This window comes from Anomaloglossus baeobatrachus, chromosome 6 (genome assembly GCF_048569485.1).
Source record: "Anomaloglossus baeobatrachus isolate aAnoBae1 chromosome 6, aAnoBae1.hap1, whole genome shotgun sequence".
NCBI lineage: Eukaryota > Metazoa > Chordata > Amphibia > Anura > Aromobatidae > Anomaloglossus > Anomaloglossus baeobatrachus.
Window position 1 is genome coordinate 267,340,069 of NC_134358.1, and position 24,051 is coordinate 267,364,119.

The 24,051-nt window shown below is 48.1% G+C and overlaps 1 pseudogene; it reads right to left on the reverse strand.

Moving 5' to 3' along the window:
- LOC142243885 (RNA-binding protein FXR1-like) overlaps positions 1-23,262 on the reverse strand; it is a 62,233-nt pseudogene extending 38,971 nt beyond the window's left edge.
- Between the last annotated feature and the right edge of the window lie 789 nt (positions 23,263-24,051).

Here is a 24,051-nt window from a genome sequence, read left to right on the forward strand (position 1 = left end):
AACTATCATGGGTAGCGGGGAGAGAGGCAGGGTGAGCGGAAGCCGGCCGGGCCCCTCAGCTCCAACGGCCGATCCTTCAGGAATACAGGGGCGTGGGTCGCTTACCCGCTCCTCCAAATCCTCTTCCGCCTCGTGTCTCCACATAGCAGCCACCACGTCCGCCATGTCGGTCTCCCACTCCTCCAGGAGGAGTTGCATCTGGGCCTGCAGACGGTTACTCAGCGGGACGGTCCGGTCCCTCAACCACGTCGCCGTGCCGGGCGCAGGGGCTTCTTCGTTGGGAGCTGGGTGGTACATCTTGGCACTCGTGCCTTCCAGGAACCCAGTATTGCTGCAGAGTCCTGGCGTCTCTGCTTGTATAGCCGCAGCTACATGCGTCCAGCCGCCATCGCGTCCCCCTTAGCTCTTTCCGGCCCCTTCTCTCTCGGGGCGGAGTTTTGGCCTTCGCGCTTCTACTGCTCGAAAAGACGCTCGAGCGGGAACTTTTCGCGCCAAAGATGGCGGCTTCTGGGCGCAGGGGGCAGCGCTGTGCCTTGCGGCACTGAGGTACTCACTCAGCCAGTAAACACGACACAGTTCTCGGTAAACAAACGGCTGGTTGGACGGGTCCCTCGGACGGTTCACGGTGCTGCGGTTCCCTGCAGTTAGCGGTGACGGTCTCTTCCCTGCACCTTTGAAATGTCTGTTTGGTAGCGGTGGATTCCCACCGGTTACCCGCTCCCCGACTGCAATCTGTGCCGGAGGAGCTCCACACTTTGCCCGCAGGCGCCGGCCCTGGGAAACTGGTGCCTTGGCGGTGGCGGTGTTTCCCCGTTGTGGTTGGACCTTTGCCGTCAATCAGGACTTGCTTGTTGGGGGATCTACGTCCCCTTCACTAACGGATTTAGCAATTTACAGCGACTCCAAGCCTTGCTGGGATCCGAAAGCCCCTGCTCTGGTGCTGACTGCCCTTTGTATACTGCTCCAGACCCCCGGATACACACAGCCTCCGTGACCCTTCCAGCAACCTCCAGACAGTCCCACTGCAGATCTTCACCACTGTCTGCTGACCTTGCTGACTCCGTCTGGGCACACAGCCACAGACCAACTTCAGGCTTTCTTTCTTTACTGCTTTCTTCCTTCACTTCCACTTAGCTGTTTACTCTAACCCTGTCTAGACTACTCCTTCACTCTTGCCCTGCCTGGGCTCGACTCCTTCCACTTCCTCCTCCTGGACTCCTCTGCACTCAAGCCCTGCCTGGGCTAATCTGCCTGCTTTCTTCCTGCCTCCAGAGTTGTGAGCTCCTCGGTGGGCGGAGCCAACCGCCTGGCCCACCCCCTGGTGTGCATCATCAGACTCCTGGAGAAAGGCAACAAGGATTTTTGGGTTAGCTGGTGTACCTACAGGGAATGTGGGGTGCGTGTGTGTTGTTATCTGTGTCCCCTGGCTTGCCCAGGGCGACACAGAAGCAGTGGAGGTAGCAGTAGATCCAGAGGTTTGTTCTCCAGGCATTGGCAATTTCAAGACTTGGGAAGCAACCCCTTCCCCGCCTGCCCCCACGGCCACCAAAGTAACCCAGTGCCTAGTCAGCAAGATGTAACATCCCTGGCCATGCTTGCTCGTCCAGGTTTCAGTGGTGAAATGCACCATGGGAAACAGAATTTTTCAAGGAAAAGGTAATGTCTACGACATGATGGTGTTCTGAATCTGCAGCTTTATTAGAGAAATAATGGCGACTGAGCAACTGGTACTGGGAGATGGCAATAGCCATCATCATTCGGAAACCCTCTTTATCCACCAGGCAGAAAGACAGCATTTCTGTGGCCAACAGATTGGTGAATATATGGGGAAGTTCAAGCTTTTAGATTTAGCATGGGTTGGAGGAAATAATCTTTTCCATGGCCAGAACTGTGGGACCCAGGTCTGGCTGGTGTGCTGAGAGAGGGCAGCGTAGTTTGTTCATGAGAAACTGGTGGACTGCGAGTAATGTGCAGGCAGAAATGTTATGGTGGATTGTGAAACATGTGGTGTGCTTAGTCTGTGAGTAGAGATGAGCGAACCGGTCGCGGTTCGGCTCGAGGTCGGCTCGCCGAACGGGGGTCCCGTTCGAGTTTGGTTCGTCGAACGTTCGACGAACCAAACTCGAACCTATAGGCTATAATGGGAGGCAATCACAAACACATAAAAATGCATGATAAATGTACACAAACAGTTAATAAACATTGCCATAACACTTGCCGGTCCCCGCGATCCCTCCTGCACTCTGTCTCCTGCCGCTATTCCATCCGATGATCGCTGAATCCTCCCGGTGACCAGCACTGCCAGCAGAGAAGCAGGACCTATCATGACGTCAAAATAGCCATGTGACCAGTCACGTGGCTATTATCTCATTGGCTACAGACTGGTCACAAGACTATGACACGTCATGTAGGACCTGCGAGTGCATCTCTCCGGTACACGGTGCACATTTGTGTATCGCCATGTACTGGCGATATGCTCTAGCACACGGTCGACTCCCCGTTCCGTTAGGGACCGGCTGACACAGCCGGTTATTAACGGAGATCACCGTTGCCATAGCAACGCAGTTAGCTGTGACATCACCGCTTACCGCGGCTCCGGGAGAACCGTTGCTATGGTAACGCGTCTGTCAGCGTTACCGCTGTTACCGCTAGCAGCACTGATCACTCACGGAGTGAAGGCTGCACGCTGCTTCCCGATTGTAGTGAGGATTGTAGTGAGGATGAGGTGCCCCAGCCCATGATGGGCTGGTGCACGTCATCCTCACTACAATCGTCACTACTACTACACTAGTGAGGATTGTAGTGAGAGTAAGGTGCCCCAGCCCATGATAGGCTGGGGCACCTCATCCTCACAACAATCGTCACTACTACTAAACTAGTGAGGATTGTAGTGAGGATGAGGTGCCCCAGCCCATGATGGGCTGGTGCACCTCATCCTCACTACAATCGTCACTACTACTACACTAGTGAGGATTGTAGTGAGGATGAGGTGCCCCAGCCCATGATGGGCTGGGGCACCTCATCCTCACTACAATCCTCACTACAATCCTGAAGTGCAGTTTCTTCAAATTCATTTAAAGGCACTTGGAACGCTGAAATTGCTGCTTATAATTTAAGCCTCTATTAAAAACCTCTTATCAGCGCTGGTTTATTGGGGATTTATTGGGCTGACAGGGGGTAATAAAGATGGAGTCTCTAATGTGTCTGTGTATTTATTTCTATTAAAGTATTTTTTCTCTGTGTGGTGTCTTTTTTTTAACCCTTTATTGGAGATTCTTAATGGCCGGGTCAAACGTGCCTGACATTAAGAATCTCTGGCTTAATACTGGCTAGTAAAACAAAGCCAGTATTAACTCATGATTACCCAACAAGCCACCCGGCTCCAGGGCTGTTGGAAGAGTTGGATACAGCGCCAGATGATGGCGCTTCTATGAGAGCACCATTTTCTGGGACGGCTGCGGACTGAAATTCGCAGCAGAGGCGCCCAGAAACCTCGGGCTAACCTGTGCTGCGGATTCCAATCCCCAGCTGCCTAGTTGTACCCGGCTGGACACAAAAATGGGGCGAAGTTTTTTAATTATTTCATGAAATAAGTGAAATAATTAAAAAAAAAAGGGCTTCCCTATATTTTTGGTTCCCAGCCGGGTACAAATAGGCAACTGGGGGTTGGAGGCAGCCCGTAGCCCGTAAAATATGGCGAAGCCCACGTCATTTTTTTGGTGGGCAAAAAACTTCTGCATACAGTCCTGGATGGAGTATGCTGAGCCTTGTAGTTCTGCAGCTGCTGTATGCTCTTCTCCATACAGACACACAGCAGCTGCAGAACTACAAGGCTCAGCATACTCAGCATATTCCATCCAGGACTGTATGCAGAAGTTTTTTGCTGAAAAAATTATGTGGGCTTCACCATATTTTTGTATGCTAGCCAGGTACAGCAGGCAGGTATGGCTGCCCCCAACCCCCAGTTGCCTATTTGTACCCGGCTGGGAACCAAAAATAAAGGGAAGCCCTTTTTTTATTATTTCATGAATTTCATGAAATAATTAGAAAACAAATGTCGTAGGCTTCGCTCCATTTTTGTGTCCAGCCAGGTACATCTAGGCAGCTGGGGATTGGAATATGCAGCACAGGTTGGCCTGAGCTTTCTGGGCCCCACTGCTGCGAATTGCAATCTGCAGCCGCCTCAGAAAATGGCACTTTCATAGAAGCGCCATCTTCTGGCGCTGTATCCAACTCTTCCAGCACCTGCCTGCTATACCTGGCTAGCATACAAAAATATGGCGAAGCTCACGTCCTTTTTTTGTAGTTTTTTGGCCAAAAAATTAAAAAATGCTTCCCTGGATTTTCCATTGCCAGTGAAGGTAACACCAAGCAGTGGGGGTTAGCAGCCAGTAGCTGCTTGGATTACCCTTAGCTAGCAATTAGTGATGAGCGAGTACTAAAAAGCTCGGGTGCTCGAAGCTCGGGCCGAGCCTCCCAAGATACTCGTGTACTCGGCCCGAGCAACGAGCCCAATGTTATCCTATGGGAGACCCGAGTATTTTTGTGAAATGACCTCCCGGCAGCATGGAGAAACCCTAAAAATGGCACAAAAGTCTCAGAAGAGTGCTCAAATGACATGGCAACAGCATGGGGAAGACCCCTTGAAGCATTTATCACTCAAAAGTCACAGCTGTGAACAATTTTGTCCGCGTTTTACGCCATTTTTACGGACTCACCAGAAAACCTTCCAAAATGACCCCAAAATGATTTTTCATGGCAGAAATGTTAAGGGCACATACCCAATAGTGAGATAGAGCTGGTGTATGTTACTTTTTGAGATTAATACATGAAAGATTTTACGTGAAAACATTGTGTGGCACTCCGATGTCCCTGAGAAGAGACGTACATGAAGGCCTCTTGAGTCTAATGTGCCCATTTTGAGGAAGTGAGTCTTTGTAGTATTTTCCTTTGCCAGGGCAGTCCAAAATTGTGAGGTTCACCAATGTCCCTGGATAGAGACGTGCATGATGGCCTGTAAACCTGAAGTGCCCATTGTAAGGAAGTGGGTCTATTTTAGTATAGCCCTTTGCCAGGGCAGCCAAAAATTGGGAGGCTCCACATTGTCCCTGGATAGAGACGTGCATGATGGCCTGTAAACCTGAAGTGCCCATTGTAAGGAAGTGGGTCTATTTCAGTATAGCCCTTTGCCAGGGCAGCCAAAAATTGGGAGGCTCCACATTGTCCCTGGATAGAGACGTGCATGATGGCCTGTAAACCTGAAGTGCCCATTGTAAGGAAGTGGGTCTATTTCAGTATAGCCCTTTGCCAGGGCAGCCAAAAATTGGGAGGCTCCACATTGTCCCTGGATAGAGACGTGCATGATGGCCTGTAAACCTGAAGTGCCCATTGTAAGGAAGTGGGTCTATTTCAGTATAGCCCTTTGCCAGGGCAGCCAAAAATTGGGAGGCTCCACATTGTCCCTGGATAGAGACGTGCATGATGGCCTGTAAACCTGAAGTGCCCATTGTAAGGAAGTGGGTCTATTTCAGTATAGCCCTTTGCCAGGGCAGCCAAAAATTGGGAGGCTCCACATTGTCCCTGGATAGAGACGTGCATGATGGCCTGTAAACCTGAAGTGCCCATTGTAAGGAAGTGGGTCTATTTTAGTATAGCCCTTTGCCAGGGCAGCCAAAAATTGGGAGGCTCCACATTGTCCCTGGATAGAGACGTGCATGATGGCCTGTAAACCTGAAGTGCCCATTGTAAGGAAGTGGGTCTATTTCAGTATAGCCCTTTGCCAGGGCAGCCAAAAATTGGGAGGCTCCACATTGTCCCTGGATAGAGACGTGCATGATGGCCTGTAAACCTGAAGTGCCCATTGTAAGGAAGTGGGTCTATTTCAGTATAGCCCTTTGCCAGGGCAGCCAAAAATTGGGAGGCTCCACATTGTCCCTGGATAGAGACGTGCATGATGGCCTGTAAACCTGAAGTGCCCATTGTAAGGAAGTGGGTCTATTTCAGTATAGCCCTTTGCCAGGGCAGCCAAAAATTGGGAGGCTCCACATTGTCCCTGGATAGAGACGTGCATGATGGCCTGTAAACCTGAAGTGCCCATTGTAAGGAAGTGGGTCTATTTCAGTATAGCCCTTTGCCAGGGCAGCCAAAAATTGGGAGGCTCCACATTGTCCCTGGGTAGAGACGTGCATGATGGCCTCAAAACATTAAGTGTCCATTTTAAGGAAGTGGGTCTATTTCAGTATAGCCCTTTGCCAGGGCAGCCAAAAATTGGGAGGCTCCACATTGTCCCTGGATAGAGACGTGCATGATGGCCTGTAAACCTGAAGTGCCCATTGTAAGGAAGTGGGTGTATTTCAGTATAGCCCTTAGGCAGGGCAGCCAAAAATTGGGAGGCTCCACGTTGTCCCTGGGTAGAGACGTGCATGAGGGCCTCAAAACATTGTTCCCATTGCAAAGGAGCGGGTCTCCTGTCGTTGTAATGTCCATTCTGCAAAGAATGGGCGAAAAAATTTACCACTGGGGGTATACCTGAAACAAAGACCTAACTATTGTAACGGTCATCATGATGGCGCATGAGGAGAAGGAGGAGCAGTCCAGCGATTATCCAAAGTCGAGAAGTGTACCCATGGGTGAGTGGAGGTACATGGCAAACTTTAAACTCCGCTCTCATTTGCTGGTGGTGTGGTGAAGTCTGGCCCAATCCAACCCTTGTTCATCTTTATCAGAGTCAGCCTGTCAGCATTTTCAGTTGACAGGCGGGTGCGTTTATCTGTAATGATTCCACCTGCGGCACTAAAAACACGCTCTGACAAAACGCTAGCAGCAGGGCAGGCCAGGACTTCCAAGGCGTAGAGAGCCAATTCATGCCACGTGTCCAGCTTGGATACCCAATAATTGTAAGGCACAGAGGAATGTCGGAGTACAGTTGTTCGATCTGCAAGGTACTCCTTCAGCATCTGGGCAAACTTAGGATTTCTTGTGGCACTACCCCGCACCTCAGGGGCTGTGGTACGTGAGGGGCTGAGAAAACTGTCCCACATCTTAAAGACTGTTCCCCTACCTCTGGCGGATTGGACTTGTGCCTCTCTCGGCTGTACGCCTCGGTTGTCCACTGATTCCTGACCTATGCCGCTAGCGTTTTGTGAGGGGAATGCTTTGCCTACTTCCGTGAGTATGGCCTTCCGAAACTGCTGCATTTTGGTTGACCTCTCCTCCACGGGAATAAGAGACAAAAAGTTCTCCTTGTAGCGTGGGTCTAACAGTGTTACCAACCAGTAATGATTGTCGGCCAAGATGTTCTTAACGCGAGGGTCACGAGACAGGCAGCTTACCATAAAGTCAGCCATGTGCGCCAGACTCTTAACAGCCAGGACTTCAGTAGCCTGACCAACAAGATGACTGAACATGCTGTCCTCCTCCTCCTCCTCCTCCTCCTCCTCCTCCTCCTCATCTACCCTGTCCTCTGGCCAGCCACGCTGAATCGAGGATATGACTGGTGTGCATGTCATATCCTCAATTTGGCCGGAGAGTTGCTCCATGTCTTCATCCTCCTCCTCGTCATAGTCCTCCACTGCACGTTGTGATGAGACGAGGCTGGGCTGTGTGTTATCACCCACACCCACTACTGTTTCTTGCTGCAACTCATCGCGCTCCGCCTGCAATGCATCATGTTTGTTTTTCAGCAGGGACCGTTTTAGAAGGCAGAGTAGCGGTATGGTGACGCTAATAATGGCGTCATCACCACTCACCATCTTGGTGGAGTCCTCAAAGTTTTGGAGGATGGTACATAGGTCTGACATCCATCTCCACTCCTCAGGTGTTATGTGTGGAGTTTGACCCATTTCCCGACGGCTTAGGTGATGCAGGTACTCAACAACTGCCCTCTTCTGCTCACATATCCTGACCAACATGTGCAGAGTTGAATTCCAACGCGTGGGGACATCACACACCAGTCTGTGAGCCGGAAGATGCAAACGGCGCTGAAAGCCGGCAAGGCCGGCTGAAGCAGTAGGTGACTTTCGAAAATGTGCAGACAGGCGGCGAACTTTTACCAGCAGATCAGACAGCTCTGGGTATGACTTTATAAACCGCTGAACCACGAGGTTGAGCACATGGGCCACGCATGGAACATGTGTCAGCTGGCCTCGCCTCAAAGCCGCCACCAGGTTCCGGCCATTGTCACAAACGACCTTTCCTGGCTTTAGGTTCAGAGGTGTGAGCCAGTGATCTGCCTGCTGTTTCAGAGCTGTCCACAGCTCTTCTGCATTGTGGGGTTTGTCACCTATGCAGATTAGCTTCAGCACAGCCTGTTGCCGCTTCGCCGAGGCAGTGCTGCAGTGCTTCCAGCTTGTGACTGGTGTGGAGGGCACAGTGGATGAGGATGCGCAGGAGGAGGAGGAGGCTGAAGAGCATGACATTCCGGAGCTGTAGAGTGTGGGTGAAACACTGACTGAGGTAGGGCCTGCAAACCTTGGTGTGGGAAGGACGTGTTCCGTCCCTCGCTCAGACTGGGTCCCAGCTTCCACAATATTAACCCAGTGTGCCGTCAACGAGATGTAGCGGCCTTGCCCACAAGCACTTGTCCACGTGTCTGTGGTTAGGTGGACCTTGGGTGAAACAGCGTTGTTCAGGGCACGTGTGATGTTTTGTGACACGTGGTTATGCAACGCGGGGACGGCACACCGGGAGAAATAGTGGCGGCTGGGGACCGAGTAACGTGGGACAGCTGCCGCCATCAGGTCACGGAATGCTTCTGTCTCCACCAGCCTAAAAGGCAACATTTCCAGCGCAAGCAGTCGCGAAATGTTAGCATTTAGAACTGTGGCATGTGGGGTGTTGGCAGTGTATTTGCGCCTGCGTTCAAAGGTTTGCTGAATGGATAACTGAACGCTGCGCTGGGACAAGGACGTGCTTGATGATGGTGTTCTTTCTGCGTAGGCAACTGCAGGTGCAGGAGTGGAGGAGGCTTGTTCGCAGGCAGCATGGACAGAGGATTGGCTCGCATGCACAACCAGCGAAGACGTAGCAGTGACATCAGCAAGCACTGCTCCTCGACTCTGTTGTACTTCCCACAAAGTCGGGTGCTTGGCTGACATGTGCCTGATCATGCTGGTGGTGGTCAGGCTGCTAGTTTTGGTACCCCTGCTGATGCTGGCACGGCAGGTGTTGCAAATGGCCTTTTTTGAATCATCTGGATCCAACTTAAAAAACTGCCAGACTCGTGAAGACCTAACATTTGTACAGGCACCTTGTGTCGTCGTGTTGTTCCGGGGAACGGTTGCCTGACTTCTGCCTGGGGCCACCACCCTGCTTCTTACTGCCTGTTGTGATGCTACGCCTCCCTCCCCCTGTGCACTGCTGTCCTCGCTCTGCATATCCTCCTGCCAGGTTGGGTCAGTTACTGGATCATCCACCACGTCGTCTTCCTCTTCCGCACCCTGCTCCTCCTCCTGACTTGCTGACAATTGTGTCTCATCATCGTCCACCACTTGTTGAGACACGTTGCCAACTTCGTGAGAACGTGGCTGCTCAAATATTTGGCCATCTGTACAGACGATCTCCTCATGACCCACTTCAATATGAGCTGGCGAGAGGCCAGAATGTGTGAATGGAAACGTGAACAGCTCTTCCGAGTGTCCAAGTGTGGGATCATTAATGTCCGAGGAGGACGTGTACTCAGCCTGGTGGTAGGAAGGAGGATCAGGTTCAGAAATGTGCGGTGCAGTATCACGGCTACTGACACTTGACCGTGTGGAAGACAGAGTGTTTGTGGTGGTGCCAATCTGACTGGAAGCATTATCCGCTATCCAACTAACAACCTGTTGACACTGGTCTTGGTTCAAGAGCGGTGTACTGCTGCGGTCCCCAAGAATTTGGGACAGGACGTGCGAGCGACTAGATGTGGCCCTTTGTTGTGGCGAAATTAGAGCTTGCCCACGACCTCGGCCTCTGCCTGCACCACCATCACGTCCACTTCCTTGTTCCTTGCCAATGCCCTTGCGCATTTTGCAATGCTGTGCACTGCTGACGTGTATATTCACTACTTGTGCGTTATATAAAAGTTTGTGGAAATTGCACACAAGTGCACCTGTACGCTGCCACCGACAGGCACACACGTGCGGTTTTTAAATGCAAGCACGGACGCACTAAGAACCTAACACAGGTTTTAGGAGCAAAAATTAAGAACTCTGACACTATCAGCCACTGCTGACTGACGTGTATTATACACTACACTTGTGCGTTATATAATAGTTTGGTAAAAACGCACACCAGTGCACCTGTACGCTGCCACCAACAGGCACACACGTGCGGTTTTAAAAACCAAGCACGGACGCACTAAGAACCTAACACAGGTTTTAGGAGCAAAAATTAAGAACTCTGACACTATCAGCCACTGCTGACTGACGTGTATTATACACTACACTTGTGCGTTATATAATAGTTTGGTAAACGCACACCAGTGCACCTGTACGCTGCCACCAACAGGCACACACGTGCGGTTTTAAAAACCAAGCACGGACGCAATAATAACCTAACACAGGTTTTAGGAGCAAAAATTAAGAACTCTGACACTATCAGCCACTGCTGACTGACGTGTATTATACACTACACTTGTGCGTTATATAATAGTTTGGTAAACGCACACCAGTGCACCTGTACGCTGCCACCAACAGGCACACACGTGCGGTTTTAAAAACCAAGCACGGACGCAATAATAACCTAACAGGTTTTTTTGGGGAGCGACAATTACAGTACAGACAAGTCAGACACTATCTGGACTGTTTTACACTGTGTACACCAGCCCCAGATATGAAGGCTGGTATACGGTCACCACTACCCTGCCTGCCTGCCTGCCTGTATACTGCTACAATAGTCCTGACAAGGACTCTTTTGGTCACTAGCCTGTATTCAGACCTGGCTATACCCTGCCTGTATATAGCAACAATAGTCCTGAGAAGGACTCTGCTACTGTACGCCGACCTGGCTATACCCTGCCTGCCTGTATACAACTAGAATAGTCCTGAGAAGGACTTTTGGTAACACTGTTTGCAGCCCTGCAACTGAAAAAGCTATAAAGGGCCGCAAAGCTTTCCCTGAATCAGCGACACTCTCCCTACACTCACTGTCAGAATAGCTGTGAGCAGAGCACAGCGCGCCGGCCTATATAAAGGCTCGGTGACGCTGTGCAGGCCGGCCAATCACTGCAATTCCACAACTAACAGGGCTGTGGCATTGCAGTGGTCTGCCAGCCAATCCCTGCATGAGGGCTGGCTCTCAAAAGAGCGCCAACATGCAGAAATGAAGACCACGAGTAAAGCACGAGTATCGCGAGATTACTCGGTCCCCGCCGAGCAGCCCGAGTACAGTGATACTCGTGCGAGTACCGAGTAGTGACAAGCATGCTCGCTCATCACTACTAGCAATACAAAAAATGCAGAGGGAGCCCATATATATTTTTTTTAATTATTTATTTAAATAACTAAAAACAAAATGGGCTTCCCTGTATTTTGATTGCTGGACATCACAGTGCTGTAAAAATAAATCTTTAAAAAAAATGACATAGCGCTCCGCGGTATTTTTGATTCTCAGCGCAGATAAAGCAGACAGCTATGGGTTGCCACCCCCATCTGCCTGTCGTTACCTTGGTTGGCAATCAAAATACAGGGAAGCCCATTAATTTTTTCTATTTAAAAAATAGTTAAAAAAAAAATGACGTTGGGTCCCCCCATTTTTGATAGCCAGCTAGGGTAAAGCAGATGTCTGTAGCCTGAAAACCACAGCTGGCAGCTTTACCGTGGTTGGGGATCCAATGTGGAGGTCCCCCAGGCTCTTTTTTTATAATTATTTTATAAATATTAATAATTACACAAAAAAAGTAGGGTCCCCTCCAAATTGGATCACCAGCCAAGGTAAAGCGGACAGCTGTGGTCTGGTATTCTCAGGGTGGGAAGGTCCATAGTTATTGGGCCTTCACAGCCTAAAAATAGCAGGCCGCAGGCACCCCAGACGTGGCGCATCCACTAGATGCGCCAATCCTGGCGCTTCACCCCAGCTCATCCCGTGCCCTGGTGCAGTGGCAAACGGGGTAATAAATTGGGTTGATACTAGCTGTAAAGTCACCTGAGATCAAGCCCAGCAGTTTGTGATGTCATGGCGTCTATTAGATACCCAACATCATAAACTGTCAGTACTAACAAAAACAAAAAATCGACAAAAGAAATTTATTTGAAAAAACAGTCCCCAAAACATTTCCTCTTTCACCAATTTATTGTAAGAAAAAAAATAAAGGGGTCCCACGATGACTCTGGACCGTCTAGAATATGGGGGGGAGACACTCAGGGAACGTATCCCCCATTTTCTAGGAGTGCGGACCCTTCATGTGAGGAGTGTGGGTGCAATGAATCTGCACTCACTCTCCCCGGGTCCACAGCAGCAGAGTCCATGTCGTAATGGTTGCTACCAAAGCTGCAATGCCCTGCTCATGAGGTAAGGGCATGCCTAATCAGGAGAACTACTGTAGAGGAAGCTCTGCTCACTGGTATATAGGTGCTCAGAGGTAATAATAGATAAAATTAGTGAGTAACCTCGGCACTCTAAATCTCCCAGACTAAGTCAGTAAGTCACAACGGATAGTAATGCAAAATCACTCTTTATTTGTCCGTATTAAGAAAAAAAAATTTTTCATAAGCATATATGTTTTTGTCAAAAACAAGTTACAAATGACGTTTCGGCCTGAGCCTTCGTCAGATTGGACTTATCTGCATGTAATCATGAAAAATGACAATAATCAGTATCACATAAGAGTGAGAGAACAATAACATAAACTCGAACAATGTAGAGGTACAATTGGGATGCAGCAAAAAAATTGCAACACAGCAAGAAATGAAACACATGATACAAATGTCATAATACAGTACAAGGACAATATAGTAATGACAAATATGGGGTCAGAGTAGGCTTAGACAGCTCTGGTACGAAAGAGATGTCAATCATAAAGTAACATGTGCAGTAGGTGTAGAGCTACAGTATGCATGGCAGAGCTAATGGTTAGACCGACCATAGAAAAAGAACGGAGAAAAAGTGGAGAAAAAGTGGAGAAAAAGTGGAGAAAAAGTGGAGTAAAAGTGGAGAAAAAGTGGAGAAAAAAATGGAGAAAAAGTGGAGAAAAAGTGGAGAAAAAGTAGAGAAATGTGGAGAAAAAGTGGAGAAAAAGTGGAGAAAAAATGTAGAAAAAGTGGAGAAAAAGTGGAGAAAAAGTGGAGAAAAAGTGGAGAAAAAATGTAGAAAAAGTGGAGAAAGAAAATGGAGAAAAAGTGGAGAAAAAGTGGAGAAAAATGGAGAAAAAGTGGAGAAAAAGTGGAGAAAAAGTGGAGAAAAAATGGAGAAAAAATGGAGAAAAAGTGGAGAAAAAGTGGAGAAAAAATGTAGAAAAAGTGGAGAAAAAGTGGAGAAAAAGTGGAGAAAAAGTGGAGAAAAAATGTAGAAAAAGTGGAGAAAGAAAATGGAGAAAAAGTGGAGAAAAAGTGGAGAAAAATGGAGAAAAAGTGGAGAAAAAGTGGAGAAAAAGTGGAGAAAAAGTGGAGAAAAAATGGAGAAAAAATGGAGAAAAAGTGGAGAAAAAGTGGAGAAAAAATGTAGAAAAAGTGGAGAAAAAGTGGAGAAAAAATGTAGAAAAAGTGGAGAAAAAGTGGAGAAAAGTGGAGAAAAAGTGGAGAAAAAGTGGAGAAAAGTGGAGAAAAAGTGGAGAAAAAATGGAGAAAAAGTGGAGAAAAAATGGAGAAAAAGTGGAGAAAAAGTGGAGAAAAAGTGGAGAAAAAGTGGAGAAGAAGTGGAGAAGAAGTGGAGAAGAAGTGGAGAAGTGTTTGTTCATGCCAGATGGGAGATAAATAATTTTTTACCGGCGCTGTCATTTACTGTAACGTGATCATCGGTGTACGGTGTATACCTGTGATCACGTGAGCAGGGACCGGAAAAACCGTCCTGAATCATGATCTCCAGGGTCTCAGCTAGCCCTGAAACCCCGGAGATTTTCTGACGCCGGGGGGCGTTATTCACTTATTTCGGCCTGCTGTTTATAAACGGCAGATCAGAATAAGGCTACATTAACACGACCGATCCATTTTTGTGGTCTGCAAAAAACAGTCCGTTTTTTTTCACGGGTGCATCCGTGTGGCATCCGTTTCCGTTCCGTAGACGGTCCGTATGTCATCTGTTTGTCATCTGTGTGCCTTCCGTTTTTTTTGTGTACTGCAAAAAAACTGAATGAGGGTAAATGCATAAATTTACCCAGGATCCATAGCTTCATCCTACATGAGGCGGTCACATGTTCACTCCAGTGCCATTTTCTACTGCTTTTCACAGCGTAGAGCGCTCTGGTGATTTTCTTGTGCTTGTGCACTTCATATCAGTATTTTCTGTCATTATAAGGGCAGAAAGACACATAATGTCCCACTCTCCTGCATTTTGTAATTTTGCACCCTTTGGTGCCTTTCATGTGGCACTAAGGGGTGCTTAGCTTTGTATTTAGCCAAAAAAATGAAAAAAAAATGACGTAGGGTTCCCCCTTGTTTTGTAGCCAGCTAGGGTAAAGCAGACGGCTGCAGCCTGCAGACCACAGCTGGCAACCTCACCTTGGCTGGTAATCCAAAACTGAGGGCACCCCACACTGTTATTTTAAATTAAATAAATAATTAAAAAAAAAAAACACGTAGGGGTCCCCCCAAAATTGGATCACCAGCCAAGGTAAAGCAGACAGCTGGGGTCTGATATTCTCAGACTAAGGAGGTCCATGGTATTGGACTCTCCCCAGCCTAAAAATAGCAGGCCGCAGCCGCCCCAGAAGTGGCGCATCCATTAGATGCGCCAATCCTGGTGCTTTGCCCCAGCTCATCCCGCGCCCTGGTGCGGTGGCAAACGGGGTAATATATGGGGTTAATACCAGATGTGTAATGTCACCTGGCATCAAGCCCTGGGGTTGGTGAGGTCAGGCGTCTATCAGATACCCGACATCACCAACCCAGTCAGTAATAAAAAAAAATAGACGACAAACACATTTTTATTTGAAAAAACACTCCCCAAAACATTCCCTCTTTAACCAATTTATTAGAAAGAAAAACAAATCCAGGTCTGGTGTAATCCAAGGGGTTGCCATGACGATCCACACTGTCCCAGTCAATGAAGAGCAGGATGTTCCCCATTGGCTGGGAGAGCAGTGCAGTGACCTGAGCTAACATCAATGGGTCAGCCCAGGTCACTGCAGGGGATGACAAGTGCTGCTGTCAGCGAGGTACATTACCTGCGCTGATCTCCAGCACACTGACAGCCCCTGTCACTGAGTTCAATGACCGCCACCTTCACAGCCAAGCATCGCGAGAGGCCCGTGACGTCACCGCTAGTCAGTCTCTGGTCGGAAGCGAGAGAAGGTGATGTGACAAGCGGCGGCCATGGAGGACAGTGACAGCACTGAGGTCGGGATGGCGGGACTTCATCACCGCAGGTAAGCCGAGCGGGACCATGTGTGTGTGTGTGTGTGTGTGTATGTGTAAATGCCGCGGGCAGGAGGGAGCGGAGCGAGCTGAGCGGGGAAGTGTGCGCTTCCTGCACGTAACTAGGATAAACAGCGGGTTACTAACCAAAGCGCTTTGGTTGGATACCCGATGTTTATCTTGGTTACCAGCTTCTGGCAGGCTGCCAGCGATGGCTCCTGCACACTGTAGCTGTAAAAAGCCCTGCTTTTTGCTGCTAGAACCGTTCTCGAACGTATCTAGAACTATCGAGCTTTTGCAAAAAGCTCGAGTTCTAGTTCGATCTCGAACAGCCCCCAAAATCACTCGAGCCTAGAACTGGAGAACCTCGAACCTAGAACCGCGCTTAACTCTATCTGTGAAGTCAAAATCCACAGGCTTGTCCACTTCCGCAACAACTAACAAGCTCTCACTCACCTCGGCTTTCACGGTTAAACAAGTAGAGGTTCTGCTGCTGGGTGAGAAACGTTTTGAGGGTGATGGATGAGTAAGAAACATCAGATGTGGTTAATGGGGCATTAGTTGGTTGGCAATTTCCACTAGGCCGCATTTTAGTGCTGCAAAATTCCCAGACTAACATTTGTTGGTTGGTAATGTGACAGTTCATGCATGTAGTACACACTCTACTGAATCATTTTTTTTACAAAGTTTGCAGAGAATGTGAGTTGGGTCATCCATTCTGGTCACAAAAAAGACCCAGGCTAAGCAACCTTGCCACCCATGCAAAATGTAGACCTTCCACCGCTGCTGTACAAAGTCAGAGTTGTGGCTGAGGATACAGGGGTTGTCTTGGTTGCATCACTCTGTGTCTGTGCGGCAAGCCCCTCGTCATCCTCCTCCATCTCTTCTGCTTAGCTACTCAGCTGCATGCCTCTTGGTTCACACCAAGTGGGATCTACAACTTCTTCGTCATCCTCTCGGTTGTCTGACTCCGTGCCCTGACAGTCACGCCACCCCTCTTCCTAACCTGACTTCACAGTACAAGTACGTATGCGCCTCAGGTATCTGAGTCTCATCATCTTCACCTCCACCCTCTAGTGTTAACATCTGTTTACAAGGGTTTGGATCCTGCTTGGACTCTATTTCTTCTGGGCCCATATCCAAATGACAAAGTTTTTGGCATCACTGCAGATGCTTTCCTCCTCTTCAGTCTGTGTATTTTTGGAGAAGACCTCTGATCCCCGTGGGGTAGAATGTGTGAACAGCTCTGCAGAATATTCCATGTGTGGTTCCCCAGAGTTAGTTTGGTGGTTGGAATGTTGGGACGTAGGGGGAAACAAGTATAATTGGGGTAGCACCTTTGAGGAATGAACTGTGTGTGATGTTGAGGTGTAGGAAGAGAAATAGGCCGATTTATGCAGCACTTGCCATCCTATCTAGCACATGCTTTTTCTTTCCCCCATTTACAAGTTGTAGCAATGTGCTGCTGCCAAAGAAATGGATAGGAGTAGGCTCACTTGTAACAGAAGTTGTTCTCAGTTCTCTTGGGATAACACAAGTCGGTGTTTGCTCAGTAGAGCTTTGACTAAAGGCCGCTTTACACGCTACGACATCGCTAAAGCAATCTTGTTGGGGGTCACGGAGTTTGTGACGCACATCCGGTCGCTTTAGCGATGTTGTTGCGTGTGACACCTATGAGCGATTTTGCATTGTCACAGAAACGTGCAAAATCGCTCATCGGTGACATGGGGGTCCATTCTCGAATATCTTTGCTGCTGCAAACCTCTCCTTATCTGCGTCCCGCCCTCAATGAGTAAGGAAAGAGGTGGGCGGGATGTTATGCCCACTCATTTCCGCCCCTCCGCTTCTATTGGGCGGCCACTTAGTAACGTCGCTGTGACGCTGCATGGACTGCACCCTTAGAAAGGAGGAGGTTCGCCGGTCAAAGCGACGTCGCTAGGCAGGTAAGTAGTGTGATGGGTCTAGGCGATGTTGTGCGCCACGGGCAGCGATTTGCCTGTGTTGCACTACCGATGGGGCGGGTACCCAAGCTAGCGATATCGGTACCGATATTGCAGCGTGTAAAGCGGCCTTTACACTAGAATGTCCTCCATGTACACCTCGAACATCTTCCTCTTCCTCTGGGACCACCATCTGCTCCCGCTGACTATTCAAATCATGCTCCAGCATATAGATGACCGCAATAGTGATGCTGATGATGGCATTGTCAGTGCTAACCATCTCAGTAGCCATTTTGAAACTCTGCAGAAGGGTGCAGAGGTCCTTCATCTATGACCACTCCCACAAGTTTGATTTTCTCCATGACCGGACTGTATTGGCCCAAGTTTTGCATCATGATATACTTCACCAGGGTTTGTTGCTGCTACCACAGTCGCTGCAACATGTGCTGAGTGGAATTCCACCATATTGGCACATCGCATATCAACCAGTTAACCGGTAGACCGAAATACCTCGGTAGTGATGTAGAATAGGAAGTGAAAGGTTGAAATCAGCACACAGCGACCATGCCATCTGCTGTATGCATCCAGGCTGGAGCAATGACCTAGAAATTGATGTCCAGCCAGATTGAGGACATAAGACATGCAAGGAATGTGTGTGAAATTGCCTCAGCGTAGAACCGCCACCGAGTTCACACCGTTATTGCACGCAGCCTTTCCTGGCTCCAGGTTCAGTGGAGACATCCATTGCTGAATCTCGGCCTTGATAGCTGTCCACAACTCTTCAGCTGTGTGACTGTGTTCTCCAATGCATTTTAATTTCAACACTGTCTGATTTCATTGAGCCCTTGCTGTGCTGGACAAAGGTGGGGGGTTTCTCTCTGCAGTGTTGGAATACATGTTACATTAAGGAAGAGGTTGAGGGCGCAGGTGGAGGCCCTAGAGGAGGGTGGAAGAGGCAGAAGTAGTGGAGTAAGTGGCAGATACAGAAGTTTGTCCCATAAGCCTTGGGGATTTCAAGACTTGTGGAGCAGCCCCTTACCTGCTGGCCCCACAGCCACCAGAGATACCCAGTGCCCATTAGCCAGATGTAATGCCCCTGGCCATGCTTGCTCTATCTGGTGTTAGTGGAGAAATAGAGCCTGTCAGACACAGTTTTTCAATGAACGGGTGATGTTGTCTGCGACACGCTGGTGTAGCGTAGGCACAGCTTAATTAAATAAGTAAGCCAACTGGGCAAGTGGTATGAGGTGTAGGCAGAGATGTTATGGTGAATTGAGAACAATGTGATGTGCTCAGTGTCTGAGATCATCAGACATGTCCACTTCCGTAACAGCTGACGGGTTCTCACTCACCCCAACTGTAGCGGGAAAGCAAATGAAGTTTTGGCCGCCTATGATGCTGCAAACAGTTCACACTCTGGATAGTGGGATTACTTACTCACTTGCTGGTCTTGAGGTAGCACAAGAACTCACTTTAATTTAAACGTTCAGCAGGTTTATTCAGAACACAGCATAAACTACTCCTCAAACATAACATTAGTCTTACAGATAAAATAAACAAACACGGTTTTCCTGCCCATTTTACTGTGGGCTCATCAACAATGATCACACTGACACTGGTCAGGATTATTCTACGGATTTCCACTCCGTTATGCTCAGGAGATTTAGCAGTCTCCCCACACATTGACTCCTGTCAGTGTACCGCACTTCTCTCAGAGGCTTCTCTCACACAACCTCCTCAGACTCCACACATATGCCAAACAGACAAGCTCCATTTTACATGTCAGGAGTGACACCTCAGACACACCCATGTATGTGAATGGCCAGTCCACTTATGTCTCCAGCCATTCGTGATACTGTACCTGTAAATACTATAGGAAAAATGTGGCACTTCTAGTACCAGCACAAACTTCTAGGATCACACAACTTATGTGGTACATACTTGTCATTAACAATGTAGCCAGTCCCCTTCTTACATATCTCCCCCATATGACTAAAGCCATCTGGCTTGGCACCCTTAGATACTTCCAGACTCGAGAACCTTATCTATCTACTTTTAGGTTCTGCCCTTGGAACACAACCTGTCACTGTCAACTGATCCTTCTCAGTCAACCCACCTCTTAAGCCTGCTTTACACGTTGCAATTTCGCATACGATTTCGTAAACATCCCGCTCACCTCCTTCCTTCCGCATTGTGGGCCGGGAGCCGCAGGACGCTGGTAAGATCTGTTCATCGTTCCCGGGGTGTCACACACTGCAATGTGTGCTACCCCGGGTATGATGAACAATTTGACGTGCAATTTTAGAGACAGGTACGATGTGTATGCGATGAACGTTTTAACGTTCAATCGCAATCGCACGTACCTGTCACACACTGCAATGTAACTTACAATGCCGGATGTGCGTCACTTACGACGTGAAGCCACCGACACATTGTAAGATATATTGCAGCGTGTAAAGCAGGCTTTAGATATGCCTCCTTGTCAGACCTCTCTCTATAACCACCTCTAAGGCCTCTGCCACACTCACGTGGAAATCACACACGTGCCATGGTCCACGTGTGTTCTCCGTGTGCTATCCGCAATAACACACATAGAACTACATACTCACGTGGTTCTCGCTGCTGTCCAGGGTTCTGATCTTTGGCTCCAGCCACGCCCACTCCCCGCTGATGCTGCTTCAAGCCAAGCGATTAGATTCCAGCCAAGAGATTAGAGCCCGTGACAGCACGCCCACCTCTTTTACATGCTCATAATGAGCGGCGGCCGGCAGCAACTGTTTGGAGCGGAAGATTCTGCAGGGCTGGTGGAGGTGAGTATTTTTTTTTTTAATTTTAAAATAATGACACGTGTTTCTCTGGCGCGTGTCACATGGGACCGCATCCACACTACATCCGTGTGGTATGGGTGCGGGCCGTGTGACCCCCGTGCTTCCAGAGAAAACGTGGACATGTCGGCGTGAGGAACACACGGACACACGTAAGTATGGAACGGACACACGTTCCATTCCAAAATACTTATGTGTGTCCAAACGATTATGAAATAATATATCCACGTGTGTACATGCCTCCGGTACGTGAAAAAACTGGCAAACACGTACCGCAGGCACAAGTGTGACAGAGGCCTAATGGTTAGTGTGGTAGTGAGACTCACTTTTAGTCAAAACTACTGTCAGGTCTGACTCTGAGTTATCTAGCGCATCACAGGGACTACTGTCTGGTACCTCAGCACTGAACTGACAGAAGATCTGCCATATCTAGATCCTCCACATTCTTGTTTTGCAGATCTACCATGGCCTCTTTTTTCCAAACGTCTTAGGTCATATCTCAGTCAGCGCCTTTTCCCATCACAATCTTAGCTAGAGACACATCGCTACCTCCATCCTTTCTTTCGGATTTCGTCTTAGAGGGCTTAGCTCCTTCAGAGTCTGTGGTACAGCCAGTGTATAGATAGGACTTCTATGATCTTGGCTCCTTTCACTAAAGGACCCGCTTCCTCTGCTATCTGAGGCAACTCATTTACCAGGTAGGCCACACTCTTCTTTCTCTGAGCCACGGCCTACAAACGGTCGCAACCTCAAACTAACTTGACAAAGTTGATCTGCAATTCTCGGTCCTTCCAGATTCAATTGCTTTAGTTCTTTTAGGTATCCTAGGTGATACTCTAGGATAACTCATACATTTTCAACACACTCCTTTCTTTTCACAATTGATAAATGGAACCATACCAATTTCACTGGGTACCTTGCCTTCCTTACGATCATCAATTTTCATTCTTGTCACACCAGACTTATTCACAATCTCCTGCATGACTCTTCTATTTTTCCCAATAACTTTCATGACAAGTTTTCCTGGCACTTGTATGAAATCTTCCATGAACTCCAATACATTCTGAACTTTCTTCATTGCTTCTGCAGTCTCTCTGTAAATTCAAACTTTTCCACTATCTTTTTCCAATTCAACAGCTGTAATACCTGGAATCTTCCTTGCTCATTGAAGGTTACTTCTCAGTGCTAGTATTGCAAGCACAATTAACCATTTCTTCACCACCACTACTTCCTGAAATGCTGCGGTCAGCTGCTTCATACGCTCCAAGTGTCTGGTGGCTTCTTCCTTGTTTGCAGTGATGATCCATTTTGTATGAAGACATGATAGGTGCATAGTCACCTGCTTCTTTGTGGCTTTACTTACACACCACACCACCAATAGATTACCCTCTGGAGCAAAAAAACACTTTTAGATGCTCTTATGGCTTTCTTGAATTTTTCATACACCGTCTCACTGGCACAGGCTTCTTTTAAATCTTCAGGCACATCTAACATGCACTTAAAGACCAGACTAATTCCTTTGGTCTTTTGCACCCACCTTTTTCCCTTACCAAAGGCTCCACCTCTTGAGTTACATTCTCCTCAGGTTCAGCCCTAGCCTTAGAGCCTTTGGGTTTCTCTTTTCCTTTAACCTTGGTTTTCTCACTCTTCTGAACCAAGTCAATCTCTATGTCTTCAGTTTTGACTCCATTAGTAGGTTCAGCCAAGCTCTCAGCTCTTAATGAGACCTCTGGCCCAGACTTCACCTCTTCAGTGGCTCTTTCCACTCCCACATCCTCAGCTTTGGGTCTGCACGACATTACTTTCAACTTCCTCTGGAGTCTCTGCAGTGTTACCTTCAACAGTTTTGGTGCTGTCCATCATTCCAGCACTGGATGGACCTCTAGTCTGCTCACCATGATCTTCATAGATTTTTCCTCCACTAACATTCTCCATGATTCGTTTTCCTATTCCACTCTCTAGAATGTCATCTCCTACAGTGCTTTCCAGGATTTCATCCTATAGTATTGTCAATCAACAGACCATCAGCTGCATGCTTGGAAACTGTAGGGGACACCACTACAACTTACTTAGTCAGCTCATTTTTCACAATTTCAACCTGCTGATTTCTGTCATTATAATGTGTCAGTGCCAGCTCCAATTCCTCTTTCTCTTGCAGGACATCGATGTTTGACCAACACTAGCGGTTGTTACTGGAAATGTGCCTCCCTCATCAATGCACTCAACCTTTTTTGCACACTCAGAAGGTGTAGCTTGTTCCACCTCTTGGCGCTTATTACATCTCCAGTGTCGGGAGGAAGAGTTACCCTTCTTACTCAACTCTTACTTGTTTGTCATCGTCACTCCCCCTGGTGTCCTAGACCAATATGTCCACACTTAACCAGATGTCGGCCCCCTTATCTTGAGCTTCCCCATTTTTAACCGTCACACTATAGTTTATTTCTTTAACATTCATGTCACTAAGTTGGGCATGTCCACAATTTTCTTTGGTAACCCCTAACTTAGGACTGTCTATCTTAGGAGTCTTTATCGTCTGCTTATTACACACACACATACAACAAGGAACCCCTTCAGCACCCTGCTGTGGTGGGGGCCTCCTTCTGGCCATTTCAGCTCTTACACAAGCCACCGGACACTTCTCCCAGCTCCCACAAGTCCCAAATACTCCACAGTCTCGGCCTATTATAATGGGATGTTGTAAGTCATGGTATGGCATACCATTGGCTGTATTAAGCTAAATGCCAGCCATCAGATATTCCTTAATATACCCATGATTTCTCCAGACATCAACCCTCTTCCTGGTACATCGAGCATGGCCCTTAAAAGGGTCAGCAAGCTTACCGGGTCTAATAGTGCAGTCATAAGTTCTCCATTCCCTTCAATGGAAAATTCCCATGGTTCATCGCTGGAGTCAAAGTCCACACCGCAGGCCACTGCCCCTTTGGACTTGGGATGCTCCACACCATTTTGGGTGATCACTTCTTTATGGGTCTCCACTTTCTTTTGGGCCATGACCCCACTTTGGTTTTCCGCCCCCTTTTGGGCCACCATCCCTTTCTGGGACTTGTGAGACTACAAGTACTAGCACAAACTTCCAGTATCACACCACTTATGTTGTACATACCGACCATTAACAATGTAGTCGGTTGTATTTTTACAGATCGGAGACCTATGTGACAGCACTTGCAATGGTGACAGAGGATAAAGAAGCTACAGATGCAATTTATTGTGGCTGGGATTGTCCACTAGGCAACATTTTAGCGCAGTAAGATTTCCAAAACAATTTATGTTGATTGCGCATGTGCCAAGCCATGCGTGCTGTTGTCAAATAATTAGAATTTTTTGCCTCTACTGAATCGTTTTTTTTAGAGTTTGCAAATAACGTAAGTTGGGTCATCCTTTGCGGTCTTAAAAAGGCTGAGGCTAGGTAACCCTTGCTGCCCATACAAACTGCAAACCCACAACCACTGCTGGCCATAGCGAGAGTTGTGGCTGAGGATGCAGTGCAGGTTATGGTTGCATCATTATGTGTTTGTGTGGGAAGTGGCAACATAACCCCATAACCCTCCTTCTCCACCACCTCCTCTGCTGAGCTACTCCTCTCGGTTCATACTAAGTGGAATCTACAACCTCATTGTCATCCTCTCTGTTTCACTCTATGCACTGAGAGTCACCATTCCTGCCATTCACTTCCTACTCTGACTGCATGGTACATTAAGCCTTCCTCAGCTATCTGAGTTTCACCATCATTGCCTCCACCCCCGGATGTTAACATTTGGTAATGAGGGCCTGCATTCTGAT